At 40.8% G+C, this 21,183-nt stretch overlaps 1 pseudogene across 1 annotated transcript in view; it reads right to left on the bottom strand.

Moving 5' to 3' along the window:
* The window catches only part of LOC146511472 (sodium/hydrogen exchanger 9-like), a 64,904-nt pseudogene that overhangs the window by 28,388 nt on the left and 15,333 nt on the right, over nt 1-21,183 (bottom strand). The window contains exons 6-12 of the transcript XR_014876208.1: nt 16,307-16,412; nt 13,978-14,121; nt 12,874-12,974; nt 10,075-10,163; nt 8,647-8,760; nt 5,712-5,823; nt 4,694-4,847 (exon numbers count right to left, since the gene is read on the bottom strand). The product of XR_014876208.1 is annotated as a sodium/hydrogen exchanger 9-like (transcript). The remainder of the gene's footprint in view (nt 1-4,693; nt 4,848-5,711; nt 5,824-8,646; nt 8,761-10,074; nt 10,164-12,873; nt 12,975-13,977; nt 14,122-16,306; nt 16,413-21,183) is intronic.

The following is a 21,183-nucleotide window of genomic DNA, read 5'->3' as shown; positions in this document are numbered from 1 at the left end:
CAATCTGCCCCAATGTTTAAACACTGGCTTCGCAATAACAATAAAATTCCTCCTGCTGTCAGACTTTACTGCACTGCATCAAGGTTGAGCTTTCATCTTTGGTTGGTTAGTTCCTCCTGCACTTGATTGCACTTCAGTGAAAACAGAACCCCCTTTTTTTTGTTCCTTTTTAATGTTATTTTTGGAGTCTTTATTTTGGGAGTTGGTCTTCCAAAATTTGTGTTGCACCTCCTGATGAGTACAACAACATCTCTGGAGGTTGCTGTTGAGCTTACGAAAGAAGCGCAACAATGCAGAGGAGGAGAACCAGAGAAAATAACGATTACACGGCTTTGCAGTTGTGTCCCAATATATCAATAATTACAAGGGACTGTACAATCAAGAAAAAATAGCATTTTCATTACCACGTGCAGTAAGGTGTAAATAATCAGTTTATTTTGTGGCATCATGATGAAACTCATGCTGCTGTGAGTGTGGGCAAGAATGTACCCTGAAATTGAGACTGAAATGGAGGAACTGTAGAGAGGGAGATGAGGACTGGGAGACAGTCTAGCTTTAAAAGCACATTTCATCAAGTGAAGTGTGATGTCTGGACAGTGAGCTGAAAACTGAGGGAGTCTTTTATTACACAGTGCTCATATGGTCCATGGTTTTAACAGTCTATCTAAGCATGCAGCACATGAATTTCACATTGCAGTCTAAAAGACTTTTCACCCCCTCTAAGCTCAACTCACTCGTGTGTAGCATGCATCAGTGGCTTTGTATTCGTATACTTGTTTGTGTGTCTGTGTAGCACAACGTGAACCTCTATAGATAGAAGAATAGAGGAAAAAAAAAAACAGTGCAATCAAATACATTTTTCCCCATTTGTGCCTGGCTATAAAAGCTACTTTCTTTGTCCTTCTTGAATTCTCGTGTCCACTTTGTGGTTAGAAAACTCCCAGGATATTTTATAATGAGAGATAAAATTCTGACGTCAGTTTGTAAGCAACCTTTACTGACAGATAATCTGGTCATTTCCTGTCTTAGGCAGTCATGTAAAAAAACGAAAGTTTCCTATGAAGTCCAGTGAACAACAAAGAAAACCCCATGCCCTCAGTATCTTGTTAAACCACCTTGAGCAGCAGTAACTGGAAGAAATCATTTTCTGTCTCTCACATGGTTGTGGAAGAATTTAGGCCAACTCTTCTGTACACCATTGTTTCAGTTCATCGAGGTTTGAAGGCACTCCTTTATGCACAGCTCTCTTACGGTCCTGCCAGAGCTTTTCAATCAGGTTCAAGTCCAGACTTGAACAGGGCAAAGGCAAAAACATGATTATTTTATTTGCCAGCCATTCTGTTGCAGACTCTTGGCTGTGTTTGGGAGCATTGTGCTGTTGCACAACTCAATCTGGACCAAGCTTTAGGTGATGGGCAGATGGTCTCACATTTGACTCTAGAATACTTTAGTATACAGAGTTTATAATAAACTCAGTGAGTGCAAGCTGCCCAAGTCCTTTTGCTGCAAAACAAATCCAAATGGCAACTGTCAAGTACCCCACCGTGCTTGACAGTTGGTATGAGGTGTTCACGCTGATATGCTGTGCTTGGTTTTTACTAAACATGGTACTGCACATTATGGCCAAACATCTCTGCTTTGATGTCGTCTGTCCAAAGGACATTGCTTCCAGATGTCTTGAAGTTTGTTCAGATGCAACTTTGCAAAGCTAAGCTGTGCTCCCATGTTGTTTTTAGATAGAAGAGGCTTTCTCCAGGTAACTATCCAAATAAGCCATATTTGTTCAGTCTTTTTTAAACTATACTTTCTGTCATGCACTTTAACATTTAAGGTCTGTAGACTCAAAGATGTACAGTATCTCTTCTGTTGTTGTTGTTTTTTTCTGTAACTTCCACGCCTGGGAAAATTATGGCATTTTGTTAGCACATACCTGATCGCTCCATACAAGCAAAACTGCCAAAACTTCTGTTTTATCGAGCTGCTCACACTTGCTGATTATCAGTTAATCAAGTGCATCTGATTAACAGCACCTGGCTGCTGGTTACCCATTTAATTCCCATGGAGGCCGTAAGGGTGTGCTTAAGTTTTTCACAGGTCTATGCATGTAAGAGCACTCTGATATGCTTTTATGCACCCACATATCTTTTCAGTAGCACATTACCTATAATAGAAGAGGATACGACATAAAGAAGTCAGATTTACAGATTTACATACAGATTTTTGTACCTTTGCTTTCTGACAAAGAGGCAGTGCAGACTCCCAAATATTTCTCCTTAGTTTTACAAGTTATAACTTCTTGTGTTTTTCAAGTTCTTTCTAACTCTGCACACCCTCTTGCACTGTATATACAGAAATAATTTTACACAGAGTACAACTTTCAAAGACTCCTCCACAAAACCATTTTATATTTCAAAGATGGAATAGGAGGTAAATTTGCTCCAGGTGAAGAAATGTAATGTATTATTCACCAAAATGAAGTCTTTCAAAATTGCTTCTTGTCCCTTTACTTCATGCAATCGGTTGAGGGAAGGGAGATGAAGAGGGAAGCACTCGTGGGAGTTTGGGATGGGAAGTGAGGAAAAGAGTTAGTCTCTGAAACATGACAGCCCTGGAGGCACGATGCACTGACGACTGTACGACTGTACTGTGATGCGTTGACGGAATGACTACTCATAAAGACAGTCATGTCATGTGGATAAACAGCGGGCAGATGCATTATTCAGGACAAATACCCACAGGTGCACATGTAGAGTATGTACACAGACACAAAAGCAAGAAGAAGGGAGGGAGTGGGAGGTATAAGAGCAATACAACTCAACAGCTCTCTCTAAATGTAAGGGTCTAACATAATGGATAATGTAAAGATTTACAGTGCATGCCAGTACAAATCAAATTAAAGAAATATACATGATTTAATAAAATACAGTATTTGTTACATTAGTGTATTAGTCATAAGGTGCTGTATGCTAACTCATATGCCCTGGAAACAAATTTTCATTTACAATGACCAGCTTGTTACCAGCTAGAGATGGTTGTGGGTGGAAATAAGAGTAGATCAGCAGCTTCTGAAACATTCAGACCAACCATTTTTTCTCCGTTGCGATGCTCCATGATGAATTCAGTAGGTTGTCTTGACCATATCTACATGTGTAAATGAGTTGCTGCCACGTTATTGGCCAATTAGATATCTGTATTATCAGTTAACTGAGCAGGTGTACCTAATAGAGTGTCTGATTTTTGTATATGTTTTTTTTTTTTCTACTTTAGCTGTACAAAAAGCTTTACAAAAAGTTTCTCATCCCACAAATGTTGGCAAATCTGCTCTCCATGGCACTGGCCTGCCTTTGGTTGCCACGCAGTGTCTTGCTCAAGGACACTTCAGCATGTGGAGTGGCTGAGGACTGAACTGCTTGATTAGTGGACAGCCAAATGCCTTAAAACCTTTGCAAAGCAGTTCAGCTTGTACCACACAAAAGAAGAGGGTTTGTGGATACAAATCCAGCATCCAGGGAGATCTCACACGGATACTGGCTCTTTCTCTGGTTCATAAACTGTAGAATTACAATTAAATGAAGCTTATTTGACTATAAAAGCTCAAATGAACAACTAGATTCAATTACAAAAGCCAATCTGCAATTCATTAGCAGCAGGTTAGCTCCAGGTTTTGCTTCTCATCACAAATTGTGCTGCTGTGTGTTTCAATTTCCCATCAAAGGAGCTTTTGGACCTACTGTACAGCTGGACTGACGCAATCCTACAAGCCAGATCTCATCCTAAGATCCTCAGGCACACATTCATTTAGCTCTTCTTTACTTACTGTATATTCTTTACTGTTTTGGTTTTTGCCCTTGATCAACATTTGTTTATGGTTGATCTTTCCCACTTAACAAAATTTGTCCATATTCATAATTTTTATTAATTTTTATTGAAGTGTCATTTATCCTTGAACAATCAGGACGTGTTCACTATTATGTACTCTCTCTATTATACCGAACACATTTGCTTTTAGTTGATTTGTAAGGATATCTTTCTTAGAGTTGCATCAAGCTGAAACCATGTATACCGCACAGCCTTCTTTCACAGACTGTGGGAGTCAATTATACCACTGTGATCTGGGCCATAGATTACCCTTTAACAATATAAGTATCTAATTACCGCCTTGCATCCTTTACGCCTCTTGTGCGCTCTTTAATCATTATCACCCACTGGCCTTGATCGCAGTATACAGACTTTAAATCTTTTGATATGCACTCCCATATATATATATATGTATATATATATATATACATATATATATATATGTATATATGTATATATACATATATATATATATGTATATATATATATATATATATATATATATATATATATATATGAGCACATATTTTACTATTATCTGTGTGGAGCACCTGTGCACTCCAGCTGTGCCAGTCACTAATGGAGGGCACGTTTGCACAAAGGCTGTGTGTGGATGGTGAGGAAGAAGAGGAGGGGGCATCAGAATTCAAATGTGCTCCTTTTACAAAGAGCTGTTGTATTTTGAGAGATAATACACGTGAGAGTCTAATTAAGTAAATTTGTGGGCACTGGCGGAACAAATGAAGAAGACACAGATGGGCAGATGGAGAGACAGGACGACAGGTCTTTCTCGCATCCCACTATCTGTATCACTCGACAAGGTGTTAGAACCAACCTGATGTCCAGACGCCGCAGCATGGGATCAGCAGCCGTACCAAGTACCCAGATGGTGAAGACAATCATCAGTAGGGTGGTGGTGAAGATGGTGCGATTCACTTCTCCAGCTGTGTCTTTTACAGCCAGTCTGAAAGCCACAGCCCCCCTCAAACCTGAGGCAAGAGAAGACATTTATGAGCAAACAGCTGGATTAATGCCTTCCATTAAACCACCAGACAACCATCTACCAACCAATTACACAGAAACTGAGCCAGTTAATAACTCTGTCAATGGGTAACAAATAACACCCTGACAGTCACTATCATTGACCACTTGCTGACCAGCAAATAGCCCTGAAACAAACTCCAAGATTGCTGTACAGTGGTGACATAATGCTTAAAGCCAAAACAATTCCCAGAGCAAATCCTTTTCTGCCACGAGGAAAAAAAAGAAGATGAGGGAGGTGATAGCGGCGACGGTGGGGGAGTTTTGAAAAATAGCAAGACAAGGGCTTTTTATAAAGAAACCTTACGTAAGACGTAAAGTGGGTCAGACAAGCAGAGAAACATGCTGCTGTGGCGCTACCCCACATCAAAGGTTCCCTTCTCCTGCATCATCAAATCATTCAGGGTGCCAACCGCTAGTCTCAGATACCTCAGATAAGTAAGACTAAGACTTCTATATATGCTTCCACTCACAGGCAACAAATAGATAAAAAGCTTCTTTAAAAAACACAAATCTCAAATTCAGACAGTATTGATTAATGCAAAAATTCTTCCTCCAACAAGGTGAATTATTCTAAACCCCGAGGTAGGTGCTGGTCTTTGTGTTCGCCTTAACTGACTTAATGCGCACACCAGCTCGCACTTGTTCCACACAGGACACATTTTCTCAGCATCTCTACTCATGCCATTAGCTGCAGGCGAAGAAGAGAGTGGAATAATTAGAGCTTTCATGGGATAAATCAGGCTGAAAGTTTTCTTCTTCTCCCCCCCAGTCTCTTGTAGCAAAAACAACAACTAGAATGAAAAGTGTACCTGCAAACATCATGAAGTGCTGGAACTTGCAAGGTATCTTGTTTGTGCGACCCAGGTTCAGCAGGAAAGATAAGGGGTAGATGTTGAATGCTCTTGAAATAAAGACGGACAGCTGTATGCATTGAATGCAGATTAAGGAGAACATTTATGAGACTTGCAGGTTTCACGGAAAGTTGATCATTCGGTCTTATACTGTCGAAAATCTGTCGGGGAATAAAAAAGTGCCGTAAATCACACTGGTTAACTGGGTATCATTGATAAGTAATCACATTTTTTGCTCAATTCTTTGCATCCAGAAATAAATAAATGCAACGCTGTGAGGTCAGGCTATAGACGTCCACCTGTGAATAACACTAAATATTACGCACGTGCGCAAACACGCGAAGAAAAAAAAATCTCTGGATATTTTCTATTTGGGATGAAAACACGGCAACGTGGCACCATGCCGAGGCATGAAGCCAATCAGGCTGCGCCAGCTGTCTCTGCCCTCCACACACACTTTGATGTCTCACGTAGGATGAGACTGAATGCTAAGTGTCCTGGGCAGAAGTTATCAAGATGATATCTGTACAATTACCAGGGACATAGCTGCCATCCGGGATACACATCACGTCATCGGTCATGCTTTTAGAAGAAGTTAGAAATACAGCCTCAGATCCTCTCATAGGTTTTTTTCCCCCCTTTTTGATAGTCTGACGTAAGTTAAGGGTAAGCTGAGTGAACCAAAGTGAAGAGGGTTTGGAAAGCTCTTTGCTCTTAAAAAAGAAAAAAAAAGAGATCCTCTTTGAAATTTGTTGCATAAAAACTAATCTGTGCAGACAGGTAACCCTTCTTTGGTATCAGAAAGAGAAGGGATTTGAGTTTATCCTTAGTAAGTCTAAATATAACGGTATAAATAAAGGGACCAATATTTTAGGCAGGGCAGCTCGGCCTGACAGGGCTATTACTAAAACAGTACTCCCTCGCACCCTGCAGTCAATATTACATCTCACGCACCCTATGGATTTTCAAAAGCAATATCCTGCTCCCAAAAGCAGTCATTTTTCTTTATCAAAGGCCTCTGAGCTATTCGAATGGAGGTAATTAAGCACTTTCATCTCAGCCTCATTTCCAATAAAGCCTATCTCTATTGTCACTGGCAAAGGCTGCAAGCTACAGCGATTAAAATCTACAGCATAACCAAAGAGCGATTAACAGGGTGGAATCACTGGGGTTATTTCTTTTTCATAGACACTTTTAGAGCCGTAAAACTGGAATCCGACCTCCACTTACTCATGTTTGGCCATCTGGTTGATCTTCCTGTATGTGTAGATAGCTAGCCGGAGCTTTTTAAAACTCCTGTTAAATTCCTGTGCACTCGTTCCCCAAATTTCCTGACTTCCATCTAATGAAGGCGGATTGCCAAAAACATATTTTAAAGAAATCAGACCAAATGCTCAAATCATTTGTTTATTTTCTTTCTGTCTTTTTTTTAAAACTGGGAGTCCCTTTTGCTGGACATAAGAGTACTGGAATAAAAAATCTGCTCAGTCAACTATTTCTACGGCCCCTTTGACCCTATGGTAGAAGATGGATTGTAATAATAATTGCTGGCCATCTGGGCACTGGACTGTGAAAGAACAGCTCCTTGGAGTGCAGCCACTAGAGTCGCTCCTCCAGCATACACTATGGTCGTGCCAGCTCTCAGGAAAGGACAATTGTACAGCAAGCAGCCATCAGTCCATCACTGCCCAATCATTTCTCTCAGAAAGCAAAGCTGACGGATACAATAAAGCTCCTGAACACGAGACATCTGTTATGATAGTAAGATTTTTCTATTTATCATTAAAGAGCAGATCGTTTTTTGATAAGATGACTCGAGTTCTATCGCCACTGTACTCTGGTCTACAGAGGCTGCTGCCAGGGGAGAAACGTATGCATCTCCTGCCTGTGATGGATTTTTTCCTGTATCATATTTGACACTATATGCAAAATATTAAATCTAGACAAAAGCTATGATCGTTGGATGTCTCCGAGCATATTTTTTTCAAAACCTGGCATTTATTTTTGATATTAACTGTGATTTTTTTCTGCTAAACAGCATAAATATCTAGATGTCAAGACTAGCTGATTAATGTAACAGCTTTTTGGTCTAACTTTAAACACTGTAAAGTGACAGAAAAGTAAGAAAAATGGCAAATTCTCTCATTTTCATTGCTATAAGATAAACGTGAGGCGGCACGGTGGTGTGATAGTTAGCACTTGTGTCTTACACCAAGAAGATTCAAATCAGCCAGGCAGCTTAGAGCTCGTTTGTGTAGAGTTTGCATATTCTCCTTCCCACAGTCCAAACACATTCATGTTAATTGGTGATTCTAAACTGGCCGTAGGCGTGAATGGTTGTCTGTCTCTCTGCATAAGCCCTAAAACTTGTCCGGGGTGGGGCTGCTTGCTCTACGATAGCTGGAATATTTTTGCTGATTAATTTTCTGCTTCGTTATTCACATTCACAATCTGATTCATATTTGAAATACAACCAATCAATATTTTCTCATTTTTGTGCAGCGTCATCTTCAATCCGCTAAATGAAAGAATGGTAAGATTATTTTAAACAGCAAAAAGATTTAAACGGTTTAATTACAGCGTTGCTAAAGAAAAACCAAACAAAAACATCAGTAACAATAAGAATCTGTAGAGATCTTGACTGCGGGAAACCAGCTGGATTACATTTGGAGAGCTCTCAAGATCACCCCCCCCCCTCCCCCAAGGACTGGGGAAGTCACAGTATTGCAATGAGGTAGCAAGAAATACAACAGGATAACCAGTACGATCTACTAAATGACTTGTCATTAAACTAATAGGACACAGAACTGAGTCCTATTCCTGAGAAGGGAGTGGAATTCAGAAGCTGCACAACAGGGGGTAAAGTCCTCTGTCATACAGCAGAAAAGGATACAAGTGCCCCAGAAATGAAGAGTGGTTCAAATTTATGGCAAGTGAACTTCAACAATATATATCCCATGTAGCCGAAGATGGAAATCTCCCCGAGGAAGTTGAAGACTTCAAAGAGCTGCAAATTATAAAAGGGATTGGGAGGATTGTGAGAGAGAAGGTCATCTGAGATCATCTGTTCGAAGTGCGTGTGTGTCTGCTTGTGTTGTTAGAAACACATAAATCTATTTACAGAGTCTCATTCTGGATATCTGCCTCCCCTTGGAGGACAAATGGGTCAAACAGGGCACAAGTGAGTGTTTATGGTTAGGCCATATTAAGGTTAAGGTAGGGGCCAGAATCAGGCGAGCACCGAGTACACAATGAGTGCAGTCAACTTGACATCCTCTGAAAAAACAACTTTGTGTGCCAAAAGATGGCTGAAAGTGAAGTAGAGGAATGGATAAATAGCATTAGATCTGTACAAACACGACAAATCCAGTGTTTATGTTATTCCCTTTGAGGCGGCAGCTGCAAACATCTACAGCTTGAGGGCATAATATGGTTTCCTGTAACAGCAGACATGGTCTTGTCATAATCTTTGTGTGAAATAATTTCATTTTAAGCATACTGGGGATAAAACAGCACATCTTTAGGGACCCAAAAAGCCATATGCTAATGAACTCTGCTTTTTATTAGAAGATTATTACAACTCATCGACTCAGGCTCCAGCTTGTCACGTTCTAAGCCAAGCTGAGGAACTTTGGTGTCATATACTATTCATGCAATGGCATTAAATTATAAGAGATGCTACAATTTCATTAACCATATTTTTTATTTCTTATATGATTTAGAGCTCTGGTTAAAAAAAAAAAAAGATATCCAGCTGAATAAGTGCACTTTTTGGGGATCATAGAAAGAAAAGTATCGGTCCCACTAGCTATTCAACTACTGCCTGTATACACTCAATCACATTTTACCATAAGCTGCATGTATAAACCCTAAAAAATACAGATAGAGGCATTCTGCCAAGTGAACATGCTCTCCTGCATAGCCAGTCCACTTTATAGGCAGAGGCTTCAACTGTGCTGCCTTTTAGGAGTGTCTGTGATAAACAGTCAGCTGCACTATGGTGCTGATAATGAATAATAAATTCACAGATAAGTATATGTGTGTACTTCTGATTTGTTTTGCTCCTCTATGAAGCTTGCTGGCAAAGTGTGACAGTGTGCTAGCCTCCATCTGTGCTCAGCCTTTTAAGTAGATAGCTGGAGACTGATGTCCCACACGGACGCCCGCTGGACAACTGAGCACTAATGGCAATTAATGATCGCTTGCACATGAGCGCGAACTGCAAATGCTGGCGTCAAGAGGCATTCTACACAAACGAGAAGACTAAAAATGACTGTCAAGCAAAAGGAAAACAAGTTTCTGTTGCGCTCTGTTAACCCACCTGCTTGATCCTTGCCCTGCCCTCAGAGGACAAGTTGAGAACTGTGTACCTTGCCTGACTCAAGCCACAAAACATCACTGCCACAATACCTGAAAGATAAACAATACTTCTGAAATGAATGAAAATTCAAAAATGATATAGCCCCCCCCCCCCCCCCCCCCACCACCACCACCACCACCTAAACAACCCCCCAAACATCCACGGCATCTTCTAAATGTGAGCATTTACATTTTGTGGACAAAACTCATAGATGAGAATCCTGTCAACAGCAGGGAGTTGATAATGCGCCGGATCTGATCAGCTGAAAGTATGCAAAACCACTTATACGTGCATATATTAGTAATCAGGATGAGAGAATCTGTATGTTTGGGAGCTGCTTAACACACAGAGGCTTGAGACTTGTCACGCTGAGAGTATGGTGTAGGAGGTTCTACCATCACAGGAGGATCATTTCTAAAAAGAGCTTTTGTCTCCATGGTTCAATCCATGGTTTTTTTTGTTAACAAGTCAGAGACGCCGACATTCAGAAAAAAGTGGGGAAATGAGGACAATGATAAATTAAATGAAAGCACTGTTACAGTAATTCATGAAAGCACTGGTTTATAACATCCAAAAATTAAACCCTCCTGTGTGCAGCCACTCATATAAAAATTAACCGGATCAGACCAGCCCAACCTTGCATCCACCCACTCTCCTGGTTCCAATAAAAATGTGCTGCCCAACCCAACTCAAGCATCTTTATATATCTGATAAAAACATTTACTTGTCCAGATACATGAGGCTCTGGAAACGATTAATTCTAAAAAAAAAAGTTTTAAAAGTGATATAATCACAATCACAATGTCAGTTGCGTGGGAGGAGATACTAACAAAAAACAAATGCACGACAAGCAAAGTACAAAAAGGAAAGACGTACAGACAGCAGCCTCTGCTCCTAAGACAGAGGGTGGAGAGAGTGATTAGGCTCACAGGGGAGGCTGGTTGGACCAGAGAGCTGGAGTTTGAAGCACAAAGCATGAAAGGTGGGCTGCTGCCTCGCAGGACACGCTTGGTTCATTGCAGAAATTCAATTTCACATTTTAGCTTCCTTCGCATTGAGCGAATCACAGAAGGTGGAAAAATGTGAAACTGCTGCGATGGGTATAGCAATAGGTAGAAGACAGGGTTGGCTGTAATAAATATGGCAGCAGAGACAAAATAGCAGCTGTGGTTCAGACTGCTAAATTAAGCCAGTCCATTAGTCTCTCTTCACCATCCGCCTTTACATCGGGACGCTGACATGGACCTGCACTATGCTAGTTCCAGTAATTCTTGGTCAAAATATACCTCTTAGCATTGTGCAACGACATCTAATGGAGCACAGTATCGTGGCAGATCTCATTTTGGTTCCATTTGGTTGGGGGCAACAACATCGTCCTTGGTTTACATAACACTGACAGCCATAACACATCACCTGTCTGCTGCATTAAGACTCTTTCTAAGTCTTTTCCACACAGAGCACTTTGCAACAGATTAGATGCTTCTCATAATGAGCAGTTGTGAGGGGCATAAGATTAATGACAGCAGGGCTCCCTGCAAGGCTGAGGGTCATTAGACACACCCTCACTAAACTCTAGCAATTAACAGAGATAGAAAGAGCCTCGATTACCAAAGGACACCAGGGAGGACTCGCATCAGTCATTGCATTCTTTGGTATGATGTGCTGCCTCATCTCAAAGCGACCATTAAACGCCTTTACCGTTAGTGCTGTATAGGTTATAGGGTACCATTCATCACCAAAACAGTAATTTTCACTACCTAGACAACAATATCAGCATTAAACTAGATTTTATAACAGTGAAGGTTTCAAGTCAAAACAAATTATTAAAACCAGCCCAGGAAATGCATGTAGAAATATACTTCTACTAGAAAACTAGACGCTCTGAGAATTACCGACTGAGGTTTTGCTGTGGTGCGACTCCCACACTGGGCAGTATTTAAAATGCACTTTATAAACAGGGCATCTGGAATTTAATGGACAAAGGTCAAGCTTTTTCATTAAAACCATCTTCTCTGCCTCCACAGGCCACAGGGAGCAGTGCCAAGGAAGAGAGAGCTCTACAGTATCAGCGAATCAAGTGGAACGGCCCGGGAACAATAATGTGCGCTAATGTATACTGGAATTATATTTCAAAACAACATTACACCACATCAGTAAAGCATCAGAAGACAATTCTAGGCAGCAGAGTCGAGAAATGGTCTTTTCCAAACATGAGCTTGCAAAGATACGTCATCACTTTGACTTTCTTAAAGAGCAGCCACTCTGGGTAAGGACCTGTAAGTGGTGTCATCTCCAAACTAAAACTACAAGCGTTCTCAGGGAGAAGCAGCTATTTTAAAATAAGAAGAATAGGACTGGTACTTCCAGTTGTCTGTGATGAGAAGATTCTTGGAACAATGCAAAACACTTTGTGGGTTAAAGAGTGCATCTGACCGAGAGATCACTGACTGTACAGGGAGTGTTGGTTGATTGACAAAAAACCCCAAAAAACTGAATCTTATATGCAAGCAGGGAATTGTGCAGATGGCCATGACTGGACAGCAGTATGTGCGCACATTATTTCCAGATTTTTGGAGTGTGAGTGGAAACAGAAAATGCCTTGAAGCCAGTCAAACAGATGCTGGGTGTCACTGATACTGTAGGGCAGTATGCGAGCCAGCGCGAGCAGTTGAGAAGAGACGCCTGAGGGGAGAAGGGCAGCTACCCAGAGCACTGACATGGCCACAGACACACAAACGACATAAGTCACACAGTGTTCACCTGATAGCCCGCAGGCTTCAGCCGAGAGGTAGCTGCTCCAGGACAGCAAGGAGAAGACTGACGTTTCCAGCAGGGGATTTTCATGCAGCCGAGTGAATTTGGTGAGGTGAAATGAAAGTTAAAGATACACAAGATAATCATGAAGTATTTAACACTTTGCATCAGGCCAGGGTTCATATTGCGAATGCAGGACAAATTTCCCACTGTTGCACAAGTGCATTCCAGTGCTACAGTCTGGAGATAGAGAAACTGCGGTACGCTGCCTGCAAAAATAAAGCAAATGCAAATAGTGCTCAACAAGCCAGGGGATCGGCCATACAGAGTAAACGCGGGCTGTGAGCTCCACTGTCCCACATCCCCTCCGGCAAAGCTTCGGTGCAAACCATAGAGCAATATTTTACACGGTGTTCTGGGCAAAACAGTAGACACTAGAATTTTCATATTTATGACAGCCACATAGAAAGAAAAGAAGGGTAAGTTTGGCTACTGGAAATATTACAAAGTTAGGCCTGAAGGGTATTTAAGAGGTTGCGCTTAAAATACTCCTCGGGCATGCAATAATAAAAATACACCTTCTTAAGCCTGATTGTTTTTGTAATTAATAAGGACAGGTGTGGTTATTAATTAAAAGATAAATGAGCAACTACACATCAAGGTGAATTTCTTTAACAAATAGCAGACACAAGAGCAGGATGCTGCTATGGTTAGCATCAGCAAACTCTAATAAATGCTCACTTTGTGGTTTGCCTACACCCAGAGATTAGTCACTGTAAATAAGAGCTGAGTCCTGGCCCAAACCCCTCATGACACATTCCCATTTTTCATCCTAAAGTCTAATTACTTGAAGATCAGAGAGAAACGCCGGACAACGGCGCAAGTCGAAACTTCATCATAGGCTATTGGCTTGATTGACGACCTCTCTGCAGCCATTAATGTCGCAGGAGCACTTTAGACTTTAGCTGCATCGCTTTTGTTGGTAAAAGTGGTACAGTAGGGGTTTGTTAGAGAAGCAATTACAGTGTTGAGGAACAGGATATACTGCGGCGGATGCTGAGGTGATAATTGAGTCTGGGGTGTAGAGGCAGAGATGGGACGGGATGAAAGGATATGAGGGCTGTTATTACCGTGAAAATGAGACCTAAGAGGAAGGAGCCAATGAGCACTCCGAGAAAAAAAACAAAGGCGTGGAGAAAGGCAGTGGGGTCGAAGATGAGTCCTGCATCCATCCGAGTGTAGGTGGTGATGGCACTAGGAGAAACATGAAGCAAATGCAAACGGAGCCGTTATGGAACAAAAACAAGCCAGAGGCATAATTACAACAGAGACAACTTTGATTGCTACAGATGCTGAGAATACAAATTTTAAAAAAAAATTGTTTATGACTCTGCAATAAGAACAGTCATCAGAAATATGACCAACTGGGTTCTTAGTGGAAAACAATGAGCATAAATTTACATTCCTATTATGCTGAGCTAAGTGCTATTTACTGGAGTCATTCCTTTTTTAGATTACATGGTTTCCCTTAGAACTTCCATCTTTTCCCGAAAAAGAAAAAGAAAAATATTAGGATTTTTTCTTTGTTTCAGAGACATCTCAGTGTAGTTAGTAAGAAACAAGTAAAAAAAATAAATAAATAAATAAAAAGATGGCAGCATTATTCACACTGCTATAAATATTTACTTTGTGAGAGGAAGGGAGGCCTCCATATGGAAGTCATTGAGTGCAAAAGAGGCCTCACAGGGAGGACAGAGGGAGGAAGAAATTGTGTGCATGTCTGTGTGTGGTGGGATGGAGGGGGTGCCTGTGGTAATGCAAGCCCAGACAAGCGACCAAGAGAGTGGCTGATGGAGCAGCCTGCCTTTGTGGAATGACACAATCTCTTTAGCCAGCAAAGACCCTCCCATGTACTCCCCCGTGGACCTAGATTGTTTTAAATGAAACAAACTATAACACAAACTATAACACAAACAAAAACGGTAGCAAAGTGGCACTTGTTTTTGTTTCCCTGCATTTAATGGGACCCAGAGCTACTGCTCACAGTAAAGAAACAAACACACCGCGCACAGCATCTGGTAGCCACTCATAAAAAGTTGTCTTATACTCCTACTAACATTAAAATAGTTTTGTTTCTGCAATTTCAGTACCATCAGGTTCGAATGAGCGAGCACACGGGAGGGGAAGAATCAGTCAAGCTATGGTAATGAGCTCAGCATGCTGAAAAGAGGAAATCTATTACCCCCCCCCCCCACCCCCACCCTCCTCCCCGAAAAGAAAGACTCCTGTGGTGCATTTGCCCACTAGTCAGTGATCAGAGTGACCTTCTGGAGACTGTAACTTCAGATGGTTTGGGCCGTTATCCCAGTTGGGATCCCAAGATGTTAAAGCAGGACCTGGCTGAATGGTGGCTGGGTCAGGGCTGCTGGAGCAGGACGTTCTGCAACTGTGAGATGGCACATCAGCGTAAGGTTGAGCTGCTCTGGGAGCTTGTTAAAATTCTAGTGCCAGGACCCCGCCTGGCTCACTAATAAGGGCCAGCTTTGTGCATGGGGCCAGGGCGACCGGCAGGCGAGTGACCAAGTCGAGTGAAAGGAGATGGCATGTAGGCTGGTCACGCCACTCTAAGAACAAACAGAACACTATCTGACTCTTTGTCTGGGAAGACTTGCAGGCTCCCTCCTCCACCGTTCAATGTACACAATGCAACAATTTGCACTCCGCTTCTAGGAATTGGCAAGCCTATTTATTCAATTGGAAAGTGAGATGTCAGAATGTCAGGTTCTATATATTTGCATCAGTCTTTTTAAAGATAATAAGCACAGATGCTCACGGATCATGTCATCTCTCCTCCTGCTTTATTTGTGTGTCTGCCTGCTTGTCTGTGACTGTGGAGATGTGAGTTTTTGCCCCTCTCTGTCTCCGGCTTGCCATCTGCTTTCACATCTACACGACTAGCTCTGCTCACTAGCATTGTGTAAACAGAGCAGACAATGACGGCTATGTGCGAGGACAGAAGCATGCATAGTTTTGTGAAAAGCTGGAGAAAAGGGGAAAGAATTAAGCAAATGAAATGCACGGAGAATGCATGACTGCATCCTGGCTGCTCTGAGTTTCCAAGAATTTTGTGTTGTATTCTTCCAAAGTCAACATTAGCTATGATAACCAAGTTCGCAGCATGGGACTGTCTCTTTACTCTGGCATTAAGGACCTAAATGAGATGCTGATAGTGCTTGGGGCAACTCACTGATGCAGTTCGCTGCATAGTATTTAAGGGATTGTTGCTGTTTTCCTTAAAGCTGGCAGCACCCACTCAGGCTTCCTTCCTCCACATCCGCCCCCATAATGCCATTTGGAGAAGTCTGAGCACCCACACAATTAAACCTTGAAATAGATTGCATTCTCAGGGCTTGGAGAAATACTAAAGCAAAATACTCACTGTGTCAGGACGATGGCAACGGCATCATTCAGGACACTCTCGCCAAACAGCAGCATGTGCAGATCCAAGTCCACACGCAGATCTGATAACAGGCCAAGGACTGAGACTTTAAAAAAAGAAAGAAAAACAAAACAGGAGAAGTGCTGCTATTAATGGCTGATGGAAGTAGAGCAACCTGAAAAGGAACAGAAAAACTTCTCAGTTAATTACACAGCAGAAGTGTCCTCCAGTATCTCCCGTGCTATTACAAAGAGCAGAAAGTACAAGAATTAATAAGTAAGCTGACAAAAAACTACAGTATGACGACAGCAGTGGGATAAAGACTTTGACAACTGGGCAAACTAAGCAAAGATTTGTTCAAGCTAAACAGGATGTAGAAATTACACAATGACTTGGGAAAGATAATATCTATGTTTGTTAATGATACATGAACAAATTAAGTGCATTGCTCATCATAATCTTTTCCCCCCCACTGTAACAACTGGAAATTGGAGTATGAAAGTAAAATGCAAAGTTTAACATAAGTGGAACTTTATTTCTTTGTTTTTTTTGATCCAAGCATTGAGTGATGTGAGGCTTTTGGAGTGCTCCACATGTTTGAAAACTCATGAAACTTTACATTATGTGAGTGGGCCTTAGCAAAAGAAAGACCCTTTAAAGTGTAAGTAACCAACATGCGATATTTCTTATCTACATGCATGAAATTATGCAGCCACTTTTAATATTCAAAGAAATAAAAACAGATTCTTAGATACATGCGTAAACCCAATAGGAAGCCTACCATTTTTAGTTTCCCCCTTTCCATAGACTCTACTCTACCCAGCTGCCCACCAAGAATGAAATGATCAGTTTTTACGATGTATCCTGTGATGATAAAGGTTAAGCCTTTTGAGTTGTAACCGAATAGTGTGTCATTTTCATGGTCCAATGATGAGTTTGGATGTTTTGCTACAAATTATAAAGTTGTTGTATCTCCAATATAAAAACTTCAATCTGCCTTAAACTTCCTATTCTGTTTAATAGTCTCAAACATGATAAGAGTTGCTTTTACATTACATTGAAATGGGCAATCTGCATATAGTAATGGTCTAAATCAACATGACATACAGTTACTTGGTGTTCTCTAATGCTACATCATGGACACAACACATATTGTTTTACACAAAGAAAAAGTAAATTATTTAATTATTATACTTTTATCATAGTTTTTGGCCTATATTGTGTCGCTGGATCAATCACCTGTACGCTACAGTTATGGGAAAAATGTAGACTGTCTTTCAATTCTAAGGTTTTATGTATCTGAATATAAGAAATATAATCTGGTCTTCCCAGGACTTAAAGTTTATGGCAGTGCAAGTAGAAAAATATTGAACTGAAACATTAAGCATGGCGTGTTTGGAAGGCTTGCCAGGAGAAAGCTTCTCTGGAAATAATGTGACAGCATGGCTTACGTTTGCAAAGTTGCATCTGGACAAACCACAAAACATCTGCAACGATAACCTTTGGACAGCTGAGACCAAAGTAAAGACATATTGTACAACAGCAGTCACCAACCTTTTCTGTGCCACGGACCAGTTTAATATCAGAAAACATTTTCATGGACCGGCCTTTAAGGTGTCTTAGATAAAGACAAAAAAATAAAATGATACCACCAAGATGAAAACAAAGGTCTTTTTTTCACTGTGTAATTGTGTACTTTATTAGCAGCGTCCTCCTGAAATGCACCAACAACATTGAGAGTAACATCCTCCTCTCTGCCCCTTAATGCTCTCTGGTTGCTATGGTAACTTGTAAATATTTCTTTCAAAATAAGGCTCACAACTACAACACGGGGGGAAAAAAAACACCCAGGGAAACGGAGTTAACAATAAAAACCCTGAAAACCATAAATTTCATATCCGAGCCTCAACTCTCATGGCCTGGTACCAAATGACTCACAGACCAGAACCGGTCCGTGGCCCGGGCATTGGGGACTGCTGTTGTACAGTCCCACGTTTGTTGACAACAAAACACAACACATCGGCATCAACACCATACTCTACCAACTCTCAAGCACAGCAATAACCAGTATTTAAGTTATTGCTTGTAAAGTTGGTTCTTTAAACTACTGAGTCATCAGGCATACAGTAGTTTAATAATCTGATTCCACATGTTGACTTAGTGTTTGTTAAATAAACAATGGATGATACAATACAATACAGTTTTATTTATATAGCACATTTAAAAACCTGAAGGCACACCAAAGTGCTTCACAGTAATACGGAGAAACAACATTCAAGTCAATAACAGGGTACAGATCGGGCACTAGCACAGACAGAATGGAGGCACCAATAGACCAGAAGAGAGTATCAAACCCCAATACAGAAAGAAGGTCAGATCGTGAATACAAAATATCTACTAAGAAGATAAAAACAGCAGTAAAATTAATAATAAAACGTTTAAAACTAAAAAAAGTTTAAAAAGGGTATTAACTGGTCAGGAAAGCCAGGTCAAATAAGTATGCTTTCAATCCTGATTAAAAGGATTGGATAGAGTCCAAGGCATGAAAAGAAGCAGGGAGGCTATTTCAAAGGTTGGGTGCAGCTGAAGCAAAGGCACAATCACCTCTGGTCTTCAGTCTAAACTTAGGTTGGGCCAGGAGTAATTGACCTGATGATCTTAATGCACGACAAGGAGTGTACAGATTGAGGAGGTCGGTGAGGTAACTGGGCGCAATATTATTCAGGATTTTAAAAGAGAGTAGCAAAATTTTAAACTCAATGCGATATTTGATAGGTAACCGGTGTAGATCAACAAGAGCCGGAGTAATAGGATCAGATTTTCTGGCTCCAGTAAGAAGGCGAGCCGCAGCATTCTGAAGCTGCAGCCTTCGAAGAGAGAAGGCTTGGAGACCATAGTAGAGAGAATTGCAATAGTCTAACCTGGAGGTCACAAAAGTGTGGATAAGTTTTTCCAGGTCCCTGTGTGGTATATAATGCTTAGCTTTAGGAATCTGGCGCAATTGAAAGAAGCCAGATTTAACTACAGATGACACTTGCTTAGCGAGCTTAAAGGAGCCGTCCAAGTAGACACCCAGGTTACGTATAGAATCAGAGAGAGAGTTAGCGAGGGGCCCCAGCAGGGGCCCCAGCAGGGCAACAAGCTGGTCGAACAGCATAACTTCAGTTTTTTTCTCATTTAAAATGAGAGAATTATCTGACAGCCAATCTTTGACCTCTCTCAGGCAATCGAACAGGAAGTGCAGTGATGCTGACAGATCATCAGTCAGTTGACAATAAATTTGAATGTCATCAGCGTAAAAGTGATAAGAAATATTGTATTTTTCAAATATGCAGCCCAAGGGTAGCATATACAAAGAGAATAATAAAGGGTCCAATGACAAATTAGTGTCAGCACAAATCAAATAAACAAATAGTTTTACAAAAATTACATTCATTTATGCCAAAGTTGAAAATCTCAAACATGAAAATCCTGTTTACATTTGAAATCCACTTACAATATAATTAAAACAAAGTCCAGAACCGTGTCTGTGTTTCATGGGTCACATTTCCTGTGTTTAAAAGACATAATATACAACATTACTGGTTTGCTGGGAGGAGTAGTGAGGGTAGACATATGAAAGACTGAATTTCTTGACATGATTCAGATATACTTAGCCACTCACAGTTACCAGCTGCTACAATTACTTGTATCCTTTTTTTAGAGCTGCAAGTGTTGCTGTTTCATATCATACTCATATTCAGTGACCGTGAATATACATCGACATACACTCTTTAGCTTGAGGCATTAATACAGTTTTCACTACAGAGAGCGATAACAACTAGGTTACTGGGAATCAGAGGAAGCTGGCTGTGAAAAAAGATAAGATTGTGTGGTGCTTTAAATAAAAGATTAACTCACTGCTAGAAAAAACTGCTACCTGAATATACTGTTTATACTGACCCTGCTGGCAGCTTTGAGCTTGTCTGTCCCTCCCTGAACTTTATTCCAGTTGAAGAGCTTTTGAGCATCTCAACAGGAACCAGACAACTTCAGATCTTTTTCATTTTGAACTCACAGGTTGACTGATTACTACGCTTCGGTACACTGTGCTTACTTCCCCAATGCGCAGTGTACTTACAGGTTGCAGTTGAGATTTTCCTGCATTCAAATGGATATGTTGAGCATTGAATTATAACTTCCTTTGCTCACTAGGTAGCATACAAGAACACTTACAAATTAGATGTCATGTCACCGTGTATCATGTGTGGAACCCACATTGAAAATTCCATATACACTGGATGATTTTCTAATGGTTCCAAATTGTCAGTAAATAAATAGTTTTCTTTAAAACTGTCAACTGAAACTGCACCAAGTGTGATGCAACTTTGAGCATGTTGAATGTTTAATGTTGAATGCAAAGCTCCAACTGGCAGTTGTGGTAAGGGGAAATGGGGGGAGGATGGGGGGCAGGTTTTACATTAAAGTAGTTATGAAATAAGTAAGACTTGAAGTAAAAGAAGGAAATTTTTGGAGGACAAGTACTGACTCATCTGTCAGACTAAAATGAAAGATTTGCCACAATTATGGGATAAACTCCCATAAATGGGAGAAAATGAAGGTGAATGCAATGACAGCGTGCATGCATGAATGAGCATTCTCCCAAATGGTGAGTTGTAGGGAAATTCAGCAACGCCTTAATGGCTTGTCTCACCACTCTCCCTCTCTTTAGATAGTGAACTCCTGACCACTGAGCTTTACTGAGGTGAGAGACGCCTGTCATTCTGTGCCCATTTTCATTGGATTTTTTGGTGACTTATTGGATATGTTGTCAGTATGCTCTTGGATGAATTATGGAAGGTTGTTCATTACTTTCAGTGTTCTCTATTTTTTACTCT

This window comes from Neolamprologus multifasciatus, chromosome 9 (assembly GCF_963576455.1).
Source record: "Neolamprologus multifasciatus chromosome 9, fNeoMul1.2, whole genome shotgun sequence".
NCBI lineage: Eukaryota > Metazoa > Chordata > Actinopteri > Cichliformes > Cichlidae > Neolamprologus > Neolamprologus multifasciatus.
This window is presented reverse-complemented; position numbering and strand designations above follow the sequence as displayed.